The 13,013-nt window shown below is 32.8% G+C and overlaps 2 long non-coding RNA genes across 2 annotated transcripts in view; both read right to left on the bottom strand.

The window, feature by feature from the left end:
* The window catches only part of LOC138317615 (uncharacterized), an 88,813-nt gene extending 76,294 nt beyond the window's left edge, over window positions 1-12,519 (bottom strand). Inside the window, exon 1 of the long non-coding RNA XR_011207780.1 lies at window positions 12,344-12,519. This is a non-coding gene — a long non-coding RNA (uncharacterized lncRNA). The remainder of the gene's footprint in view (window positions 1-12,343) is intronic.
* On the bottom strand, window positions 1,281-4,795 carry LOC138317613 (uncharacterized). Its single transcript, XR_011207777.1, has 3 exons — window positions 3,141-4,795; window positions 1,906-2,010; window positions 1,281-1,479 (listed from the first exon to the last, which is right to left on the bottom strand). It is a non-coding gene; the product is annotated as an uncharacterized lncRNA (long non-coding RNA).
* Window positions 12,520-13,013: the final 494 nt, after the last annotated feature.

Genomic DNA, 13,013 nt, shown 5'->3' with positions numbered 1-13,013 from the left:
ATACAGGTATAGAGAGATTAACGCAGCACGACATTGGCTATATTCGGAAGTATTCTGATTTCAATACTTGATATCTGCTATTGGTATAAGACATTGACATTTTCAGCCTCATTTTTTTCGTCTGATCCGTGTATGTTTTATTTTCAAGTAAAGACATTAATGAATGAACTTGAGCGAAATATCAACAAGTCGTCGGATGTACTGTATTATATGAAAGCTGAATTTATTTCATCAAAACCAAATTGGTCGAAAAATACCACTCCTGATAAATTATAAATATTTGTGATATGACGGTTCTCAAAAACTTGTTATATAGAATTAGAACCGCCAAATTACAGTAGAATTAAATGACAAAGATATATACTGGTGATTAGCAATATAATAATAATAATCGTGTACATGTATATGTAGTTCTAAACACCGCGGATATACTTATTATGTACATTTTATTGTGTATAATTATGCAGAGATGGCAATTCATCTACGATAGGTACATCAATATATGTATGGTATAAATCCCTATTTCCAAGTGTATTCCGAACTATATCTGTGATTGAGAATATATTAAACATGTATCGGACATGTACACAGGTATTTGTGCCTTACAAATCGATGTTCAGATTCAGATTCTTTATTTTGCTTAAGTGTTACAACTTATCGCAACATAATGCATAAGGTTCCCACTTAGCCAACATTCTGAATATTTAGGTATACAGGTAAGGTATTTTGTTGGCCAATGGAGACTAGGTGTGAAAGACAGAACAATAGGAGATAATTACAGGTGAGGCTATAGGCTGTTTCATGAAACTTTCAAGTTTTATAGGTATGTACTTTATGTGATACCCCACTTTATGTAAAGGGGAAAAAACGCTTGATATTTTGTATTATATGTATTTTAAATAATAAGCACACGTTGTATATCAGAATGCATACATCCAGTAGTAGATTTTGAATATAGCTACTACTTTCAAATAATTTCATTTTTAATGAATATATATCATAATGGACACAAAAAGTTATTACATTTTGAACATAGCTACTACTTTAGAGTCTGTAGAGTCCTCATGACGTCACAGGTCAGGGTTCAAAGCTTGGGGCTTCAGGTGTGTTCTAAGAAAAGTCGCATTATCTCTAATACCGTAATGGAAATCGTACTTTGTCCATTCTAATTTTTATCCAATGGTGCGTTTTGCAAGTTTTATACATCAAACCATTCCGTGTACACTAAAACGGAGAGAGAGAAGTACAGAAGTGAAAAAAAAAAAAAAAAAATTAAAAATCAGTAAGATGATTATAACAATTATGTGTTACATATTCCAGCTGTCTTTAGAAATTGCAAAAGTAAGAAATCTAAACGAAAGTTGTATCCTCATTAAATATATATAATCCTCTATCTTCAGCCAGCCTCCGTATCCAGGTAAAATTGTACAGGTTTAGGTCGTTCATCGCGGTTGGTCCCTCATTGATTGGCATTTTTAACTGAAAAGCATATAAGAAAACGGTAGTTCAAGACAAAGTTATTTATAAGAAAAAAAAAAAAAAACCGTTCCAGATAACAAATCGGCAAAATAACCATTGTTCTCCCTTAAATGATTTTTCCTGCTGGTCCTAAGGACCGGCTGACCCTAAAAGTTACTGGTCCTTACAAAGTTATAATTCATCTTTATAGCTTACATAATTACTAGCAAAGTAATAGTTTTACTAACAAAATATATCTGCATATCCGGATTAGTATCGTAGGCTCTCAACAAAATTGGCCGAAAACCAGAATATTACCAAAATTTGTTTTGTACAGTTTGATCTTCAACCTTTCTTCAATTATACTGCCATTTATGTTTTTTATATCTTCTATCTGGACCAAACGTTGCCTATCAAAGGACCAGCTACATTATACAAATTGTCTACCTGACTATAAAATTGCCGGTCAAGGGCAGATGGACAGGCGTTAATTTTGAACGCTGAAAATAACGATCCCCGAAGGCGTCTCCTCCGGCGTATCTGGATCCGTATCTGCACGAGGACGTAAATGAGCAAAGTATCACATTTTAATAATGAGAATTATACAAAGAATGGTAATCGCATAACATGTAAAAATTGAAATTATTTAATATTAAACGTTGCTACTCATCCTATATTTCCAAGGGGACACAACAATTTCGTAAACCTAATTATATATATACATGTATATTTTAATCATCCTCATGATTAATTCTTATTATCTTACTTAGAACGACGAATTTCGTCGAACACGTAGTTAAAACACCTTAAGATAAATGAACAAATAAATAAACAGTAGTGATATTTTGTCTGGGTTTTGTCTTTTTCTTGCATAATGCATCCGAATGCGACATACATGTAGTGTGTATATCATGATATGTATATGAGTGTAAGTTGACCAATAATGGTTATGAAACAGGTTTTGAAAATCACAGGTAGGCGTGTCGGGCGCTGTATGCAAATATTGATATGATGAGCTGCGGGTCGATTACGTCACGCACCAAATAAGTCTCGTTACCACAATATATATTCTGATACCAAAAGGCGGATATCTTAGGAGTCCAACAACTGTTAACTAATAACTGATATTTTAGAAGCGATCTTTATAATTATGTTTTTAATTTTAATCCTCATTTCTTTGAACTTGATGATAATCATAACTTACAGTCCGCCCATACAAAACATGCTAGGTAAATATTAAATGTACCTTATAGAATATGTGTTTTAACTTCATATAATTGACAGATCGCCAGCTGCCAGTCAAGTCGCACATGACTTTGCATTTTGTATTGTGTGTGCTACGATGTATGCTCCGACATTGAAAAGAAACACGTGCGTTTGCGAGCACGAGACGTGTTTATATTACACATGGCGATCGGTCAATTAATTTTCAGTTTTACTTCTTTTACCCGTTTCGGTGTGACATAATTGTGTATGTGTGTGTTTTTTCCTTTTTTTTACTTCAAATTAGTGTCTCATAAGTCAGTTTGTGTGGATATCATTATCATAATATTTTCATATGTACTAGTACTCTGATGAAAACTCGGTTGTTTTTATGTGATTTTGATATGTGACACTCAAATAAAATAAAATGTTACTGATACTCCAAGTGATCGCGTCTAGATCTTGAAAGGAGTACTCACTTCATTTTAGCGTGAACAATTGCAAAGTGAAAAATCGTTGCACTATTCTTTTGATAGTTGAGAATAGTTTTCCTTTACATGACATATCACTATGCCATTCTCCAATAAACAGGGTTCATGGTACATCGTTTTAGCTAGTAACAGCAAAGATGGCGGTCCTACACTCTGAAAAATGATTATCAGCACTAGTAAAGAAGGTATCGTAAAAGTATTTCATGAAAGTAGAAGTTGTTTAATGTGTTTACGTTATTGGAAAATAAATGCGATAGAAATAAGCATAACTTAGTCGTCGAATAGCACCCACTTCAACATTTATGGCCATTTCGTCCATTTCGATGTATCGTAGGTGTATCGCTGAGCGAAGTCGTATAAATTAGATAATATTTGAAATTGACTGAAAGCATCATCGTTAACACTTTTTCTTCAAAAATGAATATAATGACAGGCACTTACCGTTTTGGCTGGAATATGCGATGTTGGTATTTTTACATTGAACAGGCATATTCATCGTATTTTGTTTCCCCGCTGGTCGATTTCAGGTCTTTCCAGATAAATATATATTGCACAGTGAAGATATCGAGGACAAGTAACAACATCCAGTCAATTGTTTTCAATTCGCATCGTATAAAACACTTCATACAAATAATATTTTCATCAAACGTTAGGTATGTTCAGCTAATGATGGCGTACTTAGACAATTTACATAATAAATAAACTACATACATATACATGTAATTACATGAAGCAAAGCATTCTATAACGTTGCATGGTAAAAGTAAATAAGGATTTTGAGAGGAATTATCTGACATTAATTTGAATTGGTTAAAAATATCTACTGTATATATTCTGAGTATAAATTAAAAGAGGCCATATCGTACAAACATCATTCAGATGGTAAAAAATACCAGTTAGTTAAAGACATTTGAATTACAGGCCATATGCATATTGTTTGAATTTGTCTTCACGACCATTTGTATGTCATCATGCCAAAAACGGGGTATTTTGATAAAAACGACGAAACTATACGACACATTCTAATAATAGATCAGTATATATCAAATCTTGAATTAGTGTCAAATTTTGGAAAGACAACACATGGACATATACTGTATATATTATCAATAGTATATTTTATTAAATACTGAATAGGATTGATTCACAAAGCACGTGTTAACACATCATTCTATTTTAAAACAATTTCTTCATAGTTTCCGATGAGCAAGTTGTTCAAGAAGGTAAGTTCGTTAGCTAACTATACTCGTCCCTTTAGTTTTAGATTGTGTCATGCTAAGTAATCATCGCGGCATGTTAGTCAAAGCTGAAACGATGTCAATATCTACCAACAGATCGCTTGGTGACAAATCGATGCCGAAGTGTATCATATCGCTACCGAAGCAGATCATATCGCTGTCGGAGCGGGATCGCTGCCGGAGCGGATGATCTCGCTGCCGGAGCGGGATCGCTACCGGAGCGGATGATCTCGCTGCCAGCGGGATCGCTGCTGGAGCGAGCATTAAATCGCTTGCGGAGCGGGACCGCCGCGGGAGCGATCTCGCTTGCGCGGATCCGCAGCGAGTTCCGGGCGAGTTCGCTCGATTGTCGCTCGTCGCTCGCGGCGCGATTTAGTCCCGAATCACCCTTCGGGTAGTGTAGTGGATACATAGGATAAGATTCTATCTTTTTCTTGACATCATTTGTGGCTTTTAAAAATGATAAATCTTTGAAACCCTTTAATAGGCTTTATCGCTATTCCTAATCTCTGGTTTGTTTAAATGTTGTAACACTTAAATATGAGTACCGAATCTGTTAAATATCAATTAAAACATGACCTTATTAGGCAGTCATGTGACCTGTTCTGTGCCAATAATGATGGTAAATAGTTTTAGTGTTATGGATTGGAGGCGTGCTGTACGTACATCATCATCTGAATAATGACACAAAATACATAAAGGAGTCAACAGCAGAATGTAGAATACAAATCATTCATACCCGTACAATAGTTAAGGGTCTGGAGCCATATTAGTCATCAGATGAACCAATCAGAATCCCCTGACTTTCCTTATCAAGATGTACAGTAAACAGTAAACATACAGAGACTGCAGATCATTAACAGTAATTTCCAATTTTCTAAAAGTTTAATTTTATACAAAAGTTTCAACAACAAATTACTTTCATCTTGCCTAAATTTCTTTAGTATATGTGCTGTGACATGGAAGGGTGAATAGCTACTTAAGACTGGGTCATAGAGTAGGGTTACTTAATCAGATACCCGTGTGCCTATACATTTAACAAAATAAGTGTAGTATAGGTTAAATAAAAAGAACCTTAAAACAAATCTTAAAAAGAAATGTATGGTAGTACAGTATTTGAAGACTTCTTGTACTTTTATATCTTTGGTTTTATTGGCCCATCTCACCCTTAATTAATGGAATATAAGATTAAATTGATGTTTCTTACACAGGAGAATAAGATAGTTCACATCTATGACATCATCAACAAAACAAAGTATGATGTCATCATATATGGACCAATGACATGTTAATATTCCTGTTATAATGAAAAAGAATCCAAAATAACTTTCATGGGAGAAGAATGATCAAATGTATGAACTTTTAGCTGGTCAGCGTTAGGCAAGCCTCCTGCTGATCAGCTGAAATCTTCCAGCTGAAATCTTCCACTCGGTTAGTAATATTTGACAGGCCCATGTACGATTATGAAAATCTCCAAAGTCAGTTTAAAAATTCCTTGACTACCCTTCAAAATTAGTGCTTTTACATTTATTAAACAAAAATCAAACATTATCATTTTCTCATAAAGATGACAATTTTAACTAATCTGTTCTATTATTTCACTCCTTCAAAATTAAAATTAAAGTAACTACATGATCATGATAAATTGATCCCATATCCCATATAAATGATGGCTTCTAATCTCATAAATATGATCTACTTCTTAGACAGTTTTTCTCATTAAAATATTTATTCATTCTATTATATTTTTGACAAATATTTTTTTCTTTAATATAAATATACAGAGCTCTGATAATCTTTTAAGGAATGAATTAAATTTCTATTTATGTTACTATCATTATAAAACGCCTGTACTTCTAGCTGTGGATAATATCACGATATCATCAAACTCATTAATTCTTCAGACAGATCATCTTTAAAGTCGTCGGAAAATCAACCCGTTTTTCAATTTTAGACAGTTTGTTTACATACTTTAGACATCTTATGTGTGTGCTTACATTTTTTTTGAAGTTCAAAATAAATCAAGATGCTATCAACGAAGAAAAAAATCACTATGAAGTTTTAAAAATTAATATATGGCTTAGATTTAGATCTATGTGGATTTATTAAGAATGAAAAATAACATATCCTACAACTGAAACTACGGAAAATAAATTGATGACAAAATTATAACACCAATCTTGACTTATCACCATCTCATAATAAGGTTTTTACGATGTGAAAATACTTTTTTATTCCAGTGTTCAAAGAGATGTGAAAATACTTTTTTTATTCCAGTGTATTAAAGAGATGTGAATCTTGGATGATTTGTTTTACGATGACAGGTGAACACAATGACGATGGTAAAATGTCACTCTAAAACCAATTGTGGTGGGGTCACGAGGTCAAACATCGTAGTGGCAGTGGAGATCTCAGGTCAAGATTTCGTGATAAATACTCATCATGGATGTGTGACAAAATGAAAATCTTTTCAGGGAAGCATCCATGGTTAAAGAAATTAAATAATAAAGGCATCGTTGGAATTCATCTCTGTACAATCTACAGGTGAGGGGGAAGCAACATCTGAAAGGGACTAATGTTTTGATAATTGACATTATAAAATCGTAAAACATCATCACAGTATTTGAATTGGACCATTGTCTGGATTTGCCACGGACCATGGCTTCATCCAATTCTGCATTAAAGGCGAATGCCACATCAATTGACCCAGGATCTAATTTGGGTTCCATTAAGATTATCTTTACAATAAACCCAAGAGTGACTTAATCAATGTTCAATCACTCTTTTATAACAAGATCGACACTCTGTATTGATAACGTGTGCTGTAAACTCAATCAATAAACTCCTTTGAAATCAAAATACCTGAAAGACTACAAATTCCACTGACAATTATATATATATATATATAAGTTAGCAAATGTGAAACCTCCTAGGATTAAATTTTGGTAGCTATATATAGTTGCATCTGTTATCCTTGCACTATATATATACCACAGGAGCACTAACTCTCTTGTATGTATTTTCTTTTTTATTGGTCAACTTAATTACCACACTGTCAATGAATTAACAACTTTAGCTTGAGTTATTCAAAAATTAATCTTTTTATTTCTTCAAAATAATAGAATCTTTAGATTTATCACATTTTTAGGTAGCTATTTTTTTTCTTTAGAAGTAAACCTTAAGAGTTATGTTAAAAAAACGTCATGAACATTTTCAAAACAAAAATCTTCAATCTAAGAAGATATGTACATGACTCCATCAAGTTTAGGCAATAAATAATATGTATATAGGTATTTAAATACAAGATCTAGACCTTGGACACGGTTCAATGATTACCCTTATGTACCACACATCATCAACTTTACATCCCACCGTCGACACCAATTACCTAACCTACGCTAGCTATGTAAACCATCACCTATAATTTTTTAAAGCACCATGAGATTTAATAACAGGAAGGAATTAGATGAAATCAAAGAAGTTTTTGTACCTGTGAATTCTAGCTACCACCGTTTTTGTTGACAAATTTATAAAAATCTGTCTATTAAATGCTCATTTGATTTTTTTAAATTTCTATATGATGTTTTTAATCACTACTTAATATCTGAATTTTCCTCCCACCCTTCAATTTACCTAAACGTTTACAAAGCATGTAATCCGAGCTTGTGACTTTTTATAAAGAAAAAAATTGGCTGAAATTCCAAATGACATATTTTGAAAAAGTTATGAACATAGACATGACAATAAAGTCCTAACGCATAAACAACAAAAGGCAAATCTAATTCATTGTTACATTGTACCTTCAGACCATGGTTTTCTTTGTATCCCTTTTAAAATTTTAAGTTACAGAGAATATGTATGTTTTTAATAAGATGAATCTGCAAAATTGCGTATTTCACAAAGTAATTGAGATGTTTTTGTCTTGATCTGCATGATCCTATTTCAGTATCTGTTTTTAATAAGGGATGTTAGCGTCTTTTGATTCCCTACAGTCCATGCACCAGTCTTCAATATTTCATACCCGACCTCATCAAAGATGGTTTGTACAGACACCAGCTATCTCCCCCTACACCAGGTGTTAACCATAAGGCCGTCCCAAACGGATTGGTAAATTCAAAAGACAAAACAGCATGACTCATCACGGATATTAATTATTTACTTACAAAATGGTTTCTAAAACGTAGATCTACATATTAACAAAGTAATTTCATCTTACATCTCTAAAAAGGTATTTCAGCAAGCAGGTCAATCACCATGTTCCTAACTTCCTAATGGGTTTAGAAACACTTAGAGCATTGCCATAAATACAATAAACACAATTTTAAACTTTAATTTGTTTTCTTAAAGAACCCAATTCTGAAGACCTCTATGCCTTGAAGAAGTATAATAATTAAGTTTTTTTTTTCCATTCGAATTGCTTCTTGAAAACATTCTAGTCGAAAAAATATCGCTCCTGGGGTACTAACTGCACTTTGGAGAAAGAAAAAACATTTTTATTTGTTCACAACTGTAAAATCACATGAATGCGTGTGCAATACCCTGTGATCTTGTAGCGCAGCTAAAACAATGAGATCAACGATTCACGACTTGGGCTTGAATTATTTATCATCTCAATAGAATTGTACTCCAAAAAAGCAATTACGATGTCTTACAAGTACAGCTTCTACAACTGTTTGCAATATTTGTTTAAATTTCAAACAAACCAATTTCTAGCTAATAGCTGTATCAATATTGATGAGGCAGAACCTTAAGTGTTCTCTATAAAACGACATGTTAAAGTCAACTCAAAGAACCAGAACCAAAGATACATGCAATTGCAAGCTATATATATATATAAACAGCCATGCATGCTAAAGAGTGTTAGAGACTTCCCTAACCGCGACATCAGCTGTTCAACAAAGTCAAATAAGGTAGGTAGAATTGAAATAGAAATACAAAATAAATGGCCGTTGAATTTTAAAAAAAAACAAAACTACAGGTTAAAGTATACACACCCACACTGTGACCAACAATTTACAGTTTCAAATAGAAAGAACAATTAAAAAGAAAAACCCAAATAAAGCACCTGCCTGTATATGGACTACCATAACCTATATATATATGTTAGCATAGTGAATTTGTGTATGTATACAGTTAGAGGCCAATTTGTTGACAAAAGTAAACATTTGGTTATACTGCTGTATTTGAGAACTGTAAGGATTGATTCGAAACAATGGTCGTGGCCTCAGGATAAATATTTGTCTCTCGATAAACTACATAAACGTAACAATATATCACTATACAAATTAGCAGCTGGGGTGTTTTAGCTTTTCAAAGTAGCACTTTCATACGCCCATACAGATTAGTGAATCTGTTCAATATCGCAAACATTGAAATGATGATCAATAAAAACAGTTATTTCATCAAATCTACACGACAACAATGTACAAACTGAATGTGAATAATGGTGTTTTTATAGTTAACCAACAAAACCATATGTTTGTTTTCTGACAATAGAACAACCATTCTTTTCAATAAGGATATTATCATTTTAAAGTTGTTGTGAATTATTTCACACCTTAAATATAGGCCATGTTTAAACATGATTATTATCAATAATACCAATTCAGAATAATGGAAATGAGATTTTACAATGTACAATTCCACATGCAAATAAAAAACATAGCATACTTTGATTCAGAAATATCCATTTAATATCCTATTTATGGCTGAAGAAAATTACGATTAAGCTACAGCTAAATTTTGGAAATTGTCTTCTGAAAAAATGAACCATATCAAAGTAAACTTTTGGTCTTACCATTAATAAAGTTCTGAATATCAGCATGAGCCTAGGTTACATCATAAACATCAAAGATGCAGCATATTGTAAATATATATATATATGTATTAGTTTTCTTTTGCAGCTAATGAATATATCGAGATTTCCATTTCAAAACATTTTCGCAAAGATTAACATTCACAGATTTAAAAACTGAACAGAGATTACTAGCAAATAATATAAATAATGTAGATATTTTTATACACAGAGATAATAAATCTTCGGCAAAATTTACTAGATCACAGAAGTAAATTACAATAGAAAGTAAATTGGTTTAATAATAGTGATTGCTAGGTTGTGGCATTTCATGCAGTATTGTCTCTAGGCTTTTTCTGGGGGCTATTGGGTCCAATGCATATGGGCCTGGATTTACCGACGGAAATTATTTCAAATTTTAGAAATTTCCTTTTTCTTTCAGAAAAAGCTCAGCTACTACCTGAATTAGTCAACATTCAGAAAGTTAGGTGATGGAGATGAATTAGGTCCATATTATTGAATTTTGTGAATATATATAGATGTAAGTGAAAGGAAACCCCTTTTGAAAGTTTTTGTCACTCCTGACAATCTGTGACTAAAACCTTGTTATCTGACTATGCAAAATTTGTGAAAAATAATCTGCATATTTAATATATTACATTTTTTTTTAAACTGAAGATCTTTAATGACCATAATTCTATACTTAATACAATGATAAATGAAGATAATAAACAATTAACAAACATTTTAAATGATACACATACTGTACATCATTTTTAGACGTGCTGATTTAATTATATAAATGATGATCGCTCTACACAACACATGATCAGATAGAGAGGATAAATGGCTATAATATTACGGTCAGCTGTGGTGCACAGGCAGATACCTTATCACGTAATGATTATCTGAGAAATTGTAAATATTAACTGTTTGTTCATCTGTGTTAATGTGGGTTTTATTTCCCACTAGACCCTGAGGTGACCCCTAAAACCTTAATTCCCCATCGAAAAACACATGAAAATACTACCATCTCTGACGTTTTATATGATAAATTGTCATGAATATTCCTTGTGCCAATGCTATCGTCATTTTAGAAATAAAAGTAATTATGGCTCCTAATCCGTGTCTTTTTATGTGTTGTGTTTGCTGATTCAAATTTTATGTTAATATTTTTAGAAATTATTTATTAAGATAGGTCCTCAGATGCTAAACCGGAAACTGCGGAGATTATTTTTAATTCCACTATTCCAGTATGGTTTCCCATACTCTACGACATTCCATTTGGATATTTTTTCAAAAGGTGAAAAAACATTTGAACTGATGTAGTTTTTTTGGGTTTTTTTACGGCATGCATGGTCTTTACAAATGCATGGAAAATGCAAGAAAATAAGACCTGTTTAGAAAAAAATTATATGGGTTTTCCCAAAGTATGGAGCTATACCTCTATAAGGAGTTTTCACATGTATTCATACAGAAATGAAATTGGACATTACGAACATTATTATCATCATTACATTCATCATCTTCTTCTGTATCATCTACAGTAAAGCAACTACAGATTCTATCACAATAATCATCATGTTCATCAATGTACTCATAACGCATCATACACATCAGCATCAATATTATCATTATCTCAAGGTTAAATGATGATGTTCTGACGATGATGTTGATCAATGATGATGATAATGTTGTGATGATCGTGATGATGATGACGATGTCGATGAGGATGATAATAATGATGAAATGGATCAATGACAATGATAATAATGTGATGATAATTATGGTGAGGAGGATGTTGATGATGGTGTTGATGATTGGATTGTGATGATCATGTCAGATGATGATGATGATGATGATGATGATTATGATATGATGATGTTGTGATGATGAAGACATTGATCAATGATGATGATGAAGACATTTATCAATGATGATGATGATGTTGTGATGATGATGCAGAGATGTTTTTTGATACTGGGAGAACGTTCGTGTCAAACAATTTCCATTCAGTAGAAAAAAAGGAATTAACGTTAACAATGTTCACACATATGACATACTGAATACATCTGTGTACATATTAAATGTAACATATCATGACACAAAACTAGCTAATGTCTTCTGTAATAATCACTGATTTCTTACTGTAAACTCACCTTTCAAAGATCCAGTGTACTGCAATCTTCTTTAACGGTACACTAGCTAATACAGCAAAAGGGTATCAACACAAATCACTATCCAGACAATACTCAGTTCAGTCCGGGTAAGTCATGCCTGAGTAATCATGATAATCAAGCGGCCATGGATCAGCACCCGACTCTCGCGAATACACACGAACGGTACACCCCATTCGCACGGGTACGTCGAGCGCCAAAAATAGCTTCTCGCTTGATGACTTTCACTTTACACACGTTAAACACTGGTGTGGAACAGACCGTTCATAGGCTTAAGAAAGGGGAATATTAAAGCATCATTTAAATGTTTAAATATTAACATTTTTATGTTCAACATAGCTTGACTTTTACAGAAAAGTCTTGTAAAGCGTGTGTTGCGCGTTCCATAAAGTTTACGAACTGCTAAAATATTCTTCTTCTTTTGGATCTGGATTTTGTATAATAGATATTCTATAAGATTAAAACATTTTGAGACATTTCATTTTAAGTTCTTTGTACCAGAACTGTGTCTTCGTCCATTTATTTTCTTTACCGTACTCCTGGAAACTAGGTAAAACATTCCGCGGGAAAGTCAGCGTGCCGGGTGATTACAAAATTTTGAGCTTTAGTTTCGTACATTGTAGGTTATATAATATGAATTTTATAATAATTT

This window comes from Argopecten irradians, chromosome 3 (assembly GCF_041381155.1).
Source record: "Argopecten irradians isolate NY chromosome 3, Ai_NY, whole genome shotgun sequence".
Taxonomy (NCBI): Eukaryota; Metazoa; Mollusca; class Bivalvia; order Pectinida; family Pectinidae; genus Argopecten; species Argopecten irradians.
This window is presented reverse-complemented; position numbering and strand designations above follow the sequence as displayed.